Source organism: Octodon degus, unplaced genomic scaffold (assembly GCF_000260255.1).
Source record: "Octodon degus isolate 3935 unplaced genomic scaffold, OctDeg1.0 scaffold00010, whole genome shotgun sequence".
In the NCBI taxonomy this organism is placed as follows: Eukaryota; Metazoa; Chordata; class Mammalia; order Rodentia; family Octodontidae; genus Octodon; species Octodon degus.
Window position 1 is genome coordinate 12691616 of NW_004524586.1, and position 5886 is coordinate 12697501.

A 5886-nucleotide genomic window follows, 5' to 3' on the forward strand; every position below is an offset into this window, starting at 1 on the left:
CCACGAGTTGTTCTCTTGGGAGGTGCTCTCGTCCTCCTCTTCAGCTTAAGCATTCTTTCCTGGTCTTTGTCACCAACACTTGCTGGAAGATCTGGTCTTTGCCTTGCCTTGGCCATGGTCCCCTGGTTCTTTGCATGGTTTCTTCAACATCAGCACTTTGGCCTACCAGCGCAGACTCTTTAATCTCTGGTGTTTCCTTGGGAATTTCTGGCACAGGCCCTTCAGTCTTCCACCTAGAATTCCTCAGCTTCCTGGTGCAGACTTGCAAGGGACAATACCATGGACTCTCGGCCTTTGGCTGAACTCACTCAGCATCTGACCCTCAACTAGACTCCTCCGACCTACAGCACACAGATGGATGTCTTGCGCAGTTCTACATGTGACTGTAGCAAGCACTGACATCAGAAAGCCCAAAGAAATCTTGAGGTACATTAGTAGAATCATAACATCTAGGGAGCAGGCAATAATACCTGTGCCCTCTAAAGGAATTTGGAATGTCATATTTAACAACGAGCATTTTGCTTGGAAAGGAATTTTTTCTCCTTTTTACAATTGATTGTCCTTTTGCTCTTCTTGATTTCTTATATATTTCTTATTTTCTTTTTTTTTCCAATTCTGCATGCATATATCTGGTAATATGAACAACTAATTAGAAGACTACAGTATGCATTACAACAAATACTGTGAAATTTATATCATTTTGTTAAGTGAAATTCTGTACCTCTTGTAATTTTTCTGTTTTAATATTATTTTGTACTCTTTTTAAAAAGTTAAAAAAGAAAAAGAAAAAGAAAGGGACACTAGTTGAATTTCAGAGGCTGAAAACCTACATAGTAAAGGATGGTGGAAAAGCAGGCCCTTGGAGGCACAAAGGAAGGCTGGTCACAGGCTTTCATGAACATCAGCAGTGGAATGACACTTATCAGTAAAGTCATAGGTGAGGAGGATATCCCACAGGCATTGGAACAATGCCTTTTCCCGCCAGCTAGGGAGAAACGTGTGTTACAGGGCACACGATGGCATCCTCAAAAGAGTTTTATTTCAAAACAGTCACAAATTAACATTAAATTAAAAATTATCCTGCTTTTACCTAAAAAGCATAAAAGCCAAATATGAAAAATGTAAAACTGTAGCCAAAAATTTAACCATGCTACAGAATAAATCTCAATGTTTATAAGGAAGGAAAAAAATATCCACCGTAGAACACAGTACAATTAACAATAACCAGTGTCCAATCCAGGATTACCAGGCATACAAGGAAACAAGAACATAATGTCCATAATGAGGAAAAATGAATAATAACGTAAATGCAGTAATTGCACAGGTGATGCAATCAGTAGAAAATAGCCTAAAAGCATCTATTACAACTGTTCTGCATGTCCCGAAGGTGGTAACTACACATTAAGCACTATGGAAGGCAGTTCTTTAGAAAGACTCAAATTGAAGTCCTTAAAACTGAAAATTAGAAGGTCTAAGATTAAAATAAATACCAAAGATAGCATTAACAGCAGATTCAACATTACTGAAGAAAGTATCAGTGAATTTGAAGTTATAGTAATAGAAAGTAAAGTTGAACACAGAGGGGGAAGTGCTCAGAAATTTGAGAGCTTTCTTGTGTTGTGGAACACCTTCAAGTGATCAAATACACACTCAGTAAGACTTCCTAAAAAAAAAAACAAACAAAAACCGATATGCCCAACACCTTCTAATGTCAATGGAAGCATGCGTCATGAACTCAACAAACTTTAAGCGCAATAAACATGAATAAAATTACACAAAATCACCTTACAGTCAAAACCAATGAAAAAAACAAAAAGCTTTTAAGAGCAGCCAGAGCAATTTGGAGTTGCATTATCTGCAGAAGAAAATCACAGAGAATAACAGCAGATATTTCATTGGAAGCTGTGCCGGCTAAAAAACAGTGGTGTGCTGTCCTTAAATTATGAAATGCTGTTCTTCAGTAAGAAAAGAAGGCTATTGATGTAGCCTGGATGAATTTAGAGGCACTAGACTGAGCTAAGGAACCAGGCTCAAAAGATTCTAGTCTATAAGCTTTATTTTTATATTTGCACAGATGTAAAACTACAGGTTCAGCAAGCAGCCAGTAGTTTCAGTTGAGGATGACTACAAAGAAACAGCCCAGGGAATTCTTGGGAGAAGCAACTAATATGGACCCTCATTATGGCAGTCACTTAACCAATCTATCCATGTATTAAAATTTATGAAGTTATGCCCCAAGAAGTCAATGTAATTTTTTATAAATAGTTGTAAAATTAATTTTTAAAAAACCCTTTGAAATCAGAGGCTCCTACTTCACGTCATATTGAGGCAACATGAAAGGATGAGGCTTTTGAGATTTATGTCCACCCAGTTAAGGGATTGGGGGGAGGGGGACCAGGACAATAGTACAGGCATCTTTCCAGGGCTAGGACTACAAGGAACAGGAACAGCCCCATGGTGGGTGTCACAGGAGGCAGCACCCTGTTTTCCAAAGTTCCAATCACTAAACAGCCTGGAGGATTACCGCTGGTCACTGAAAAGGTCTTTGTCCCTGTGCAGATACTAAGAAAAAAGAAGCTTATCCTTGAAAAGAATAATGTAATTTAAAGATTCCTCTACAGAAGCCCAGGAGTTAAAGCCAGTTCCTAGTCTAGTTCTGTCCTGTAGTCGCCTGCTTCCTCTTTTCTTCCAACATGACAAATGCCGCTGTGTCCTTTGCCAAGGACTTCCTGGCAGGTGGAGTGGCTGCAACCATCTCCAAGACTGCGGTAGCACCCATTGAGCGGGTCAAGCTGCTGCTGCAGGTGCAACATACCAGCAAACAAACCACCGCAGATAAGCAGTACAAGGGTATTATAGACTGTGTGGTTCGAATCCCTCCTGGCATGGTAACCTGGCCAAGGCCATCAGATACTTCCCCACCTAGGCACTCAACTTTGCCTTCAAAGATAAATACAAGCAGATCTTCCTGGGTTGTGTGGACAAGAGGATCCAGTTTTGGTGCTACTTTGCAGGAAATCTGACATCAGGATGTGCCGCAGGGGCCACATCCTTGTGCTTTGTGTACCCTCTTGATTTTGCCCGTACCTGTCTAGCAGCTGATGTGGGTAAAACTGGAGCTGAAAGGGAATTCAAAGGATTTGTTGCCTGCCTGGCTAAAATCTACAAATCTGATGGGATTAAGGGCCTGTATCAAGGCTCTCATGTGTCTGTGCAGGGTATTATCTACTGAGCTGCCCACTTTGGTAGCTATGACAAAGTAGCTTTGGTAGCTATGCAAAGGGAATGCTTCTGGACCCCAAAATACTCATCATCAGCTGGATGACAGCACAGTCCATCACTGTTGTGGCCGGCTTGACTTCCTCTCCATTTGACACCATTCACCACCACATGCTGACATAGTCAGGGAGTAAAGGAACCGACATCATGTACACAGGCACAGCTGGCTGCTGCAGGGAGATTGTTCACGGTGAAGGAGGCAAAGCTTTTTTCAAGGATGTATGGTCCAGTATTTTCCAAGGCATGGGTGGTGCTTTTGTGCTTGTCTTATATGATGAAATCAAGCAGTACACCTAAGTTGTTTCCTAGGTTTCTCCTCCTGTGAATAGGGGAGCTGTATTATAAACAGAACTTGAGCATTCCAAACAGACTCTGCTGTCTGCTTGTCGTGGCAACTATGTACTGGTTGACAATGGGAAGCCGTGATGCTCATCTGACCAGTTTTCTCTTAAAGCCATTTCCATGACAATGATGATGGGACTCAATTATATTTTTTATTTCAGTCACTCCTGATAACAAATTTGAAGCAATAAAAGTATTTAGATCAATACATGAATAAATATTCCTCTGCAAATTCACACTGTTACGCACTATTAGAATACAGCAGGGGAAACACTCCACCAGCATCGTGTGAGCTCCATTGCACTCATCCTCCTTTAGCGAAACTCACCAGACTTGTGCTGGCTGAAGTAATACTTCAGGTGCCACAAACCCTTCTTGGCCTCTGCTCCTGAAGGAAGCCAGTTCAGGAGGTACCAGGAAGACAAGATGTGTTTGCAAGGTCAAACTCTGCAGCAGCCTGAACACCTCAAGGCCACAACTTGCATGGCATTAGATTTGCAAGTGGGTTGTCCCTTCCCTCCTGTGGCTCCTATGGTAGCATTAAAGTCTCCCCATATCTTTTCACCTAAAAGTCACTAAAACAAATCTATCCATCCACTTATACACAGAATCAGTAACTAATCATGGTTAGGAAAGCAAACATAGCCAGGAAGCCCCAAGATGTGTGGCTCATGGTGGGCCACAAAAAATAAGGCTTACTTCCCTGTCTAGCCAAGCAAGTGCTTTTTTATTGACCTTTTGTCCTTCTTAAAAACACTATGGGGACAGATGAGACCACAGCAGCATAAACACAACACATCATTCCTTAACCTCTTGGACCTGTCTTCTCATCTGTAAAGAAAATAATTGACATCTACTTCATATGACATCCTGGGGAAAGTAAGGAATACAGGTAAGTGCCTACAGAAGCTTAACCACTGAATCATCCACCATCCTTGGAGCAGTGCTGTTGCTCCTGCTTCTCATGCTGCTTCTGCTGTGAGTTCCACCTGATGCTAGCCTTTCCTTTTTCTTAGTAGCTGGAGTTTTATGTCATGCTGCTCATCATTTTAGAATCAGCCTTGTCACCAGTTTCATTGGCTTTTCACAGAGCCTTCGGAGCCAAGTTAGAGTACTACCTTGCTTACAGCAAACAACAAAAACATTTCCATCACCTTCACTTCTGTAGTTCTCTAGGTTCTTCAGAGTGAGCTCTGCCCTCTTCTGCCTGGTAATCCACATCTTCCAAGAACACACTGATACCTCTATCACTCTGATCCACTCTTGTGATCTAAAATGCCCCCTAAAATGTTTCATGGTCTTGGAGTTAGGTCATTTGGAAGGTGATTGGGTCATACAATCACTAACTTCATTAATGGATTGGTCTGTCATTGAATTTATCATTGGCTGGTATTACAGAGAAGTAATGGAAACAAATAGTCATGCCTTGTTGAGGGAAGTGGGTCATAGAGGCAGGCCTCTGGGAGCAGGTCTAGTCCCTGGATCCTTCCTTTCTGCCCTTTTCCCTTCTCTTTTACTCAGCCTCCCTCTGTCACAAGGTGGGCTTTCCCCACCACACCCTTCTGCCATGATGTTTTTGCCTAGCACACAGCCAACCAGGGACTGAAACCATGGCCCAAAGTAAATCTTTCCCTCTGTAAACTGAAACCCTCTGGTGCTCAGTCATAGAATGAAAGAGCTGACACATCCACACTTCAGACAAACTAGAAATTCTGGAAAATATCCTTCGAGTCTTCAGCCCCATGTCTGGTACATTGTAACTGTCCATAATTTTCCTTTCTTTTGGAGGCTAGAGATACAAGTCTTAATGTTGCAGAAACAATTAATGCTGTAAGGCAAATTTGAAGTGAAAAAAAAAATTACCCTGGACCACCTTAGTGTGTCCCCAGTATTATCGCAAGTGTCTTCATACATGAAAAGAAGGGGAAAAAAGGCAAAAAGTCAGAAGGATGACAAAGTGGAGAGTCCTCTCAGTGGTGCCCCCTGTGAGGAAGGAAGGGGCCATGAGATAAGGAACAAAGGTACCTCAAGGAGCTGGAAAACTCAAAGCAGCAGATCATCCCTGGAGCCTCCAAAGGAACATAGTCTTCCCAAGCCCTTGATTTCAATCCAGTGAGACTCATTTCAGACTTCAGGCCAACAGAACTGTCAAAGAATAAATGGAAGTTGTTTTAAGCCAATATTCCCAAGAACATTTGTTTTAACAGTGATAGAAAAATTACACATTCAATTATGATGAACAAGAAGGTGAATAAATGGATAAAA

General features: G+C 41.8%; 1 pseudogene; it reads left to right on the forward strand.

Moving 5' to 3' along the window:
- Window positions 1-2675: 2675 nt before the first annotated feature.
- On the forward strand, window positions 2676-3576 carry LOC101567136 (annotated as a pseudogene).
- The last annotated feature ends 2310 nt before the right edge of the window (window positions 3577-5886 follow it).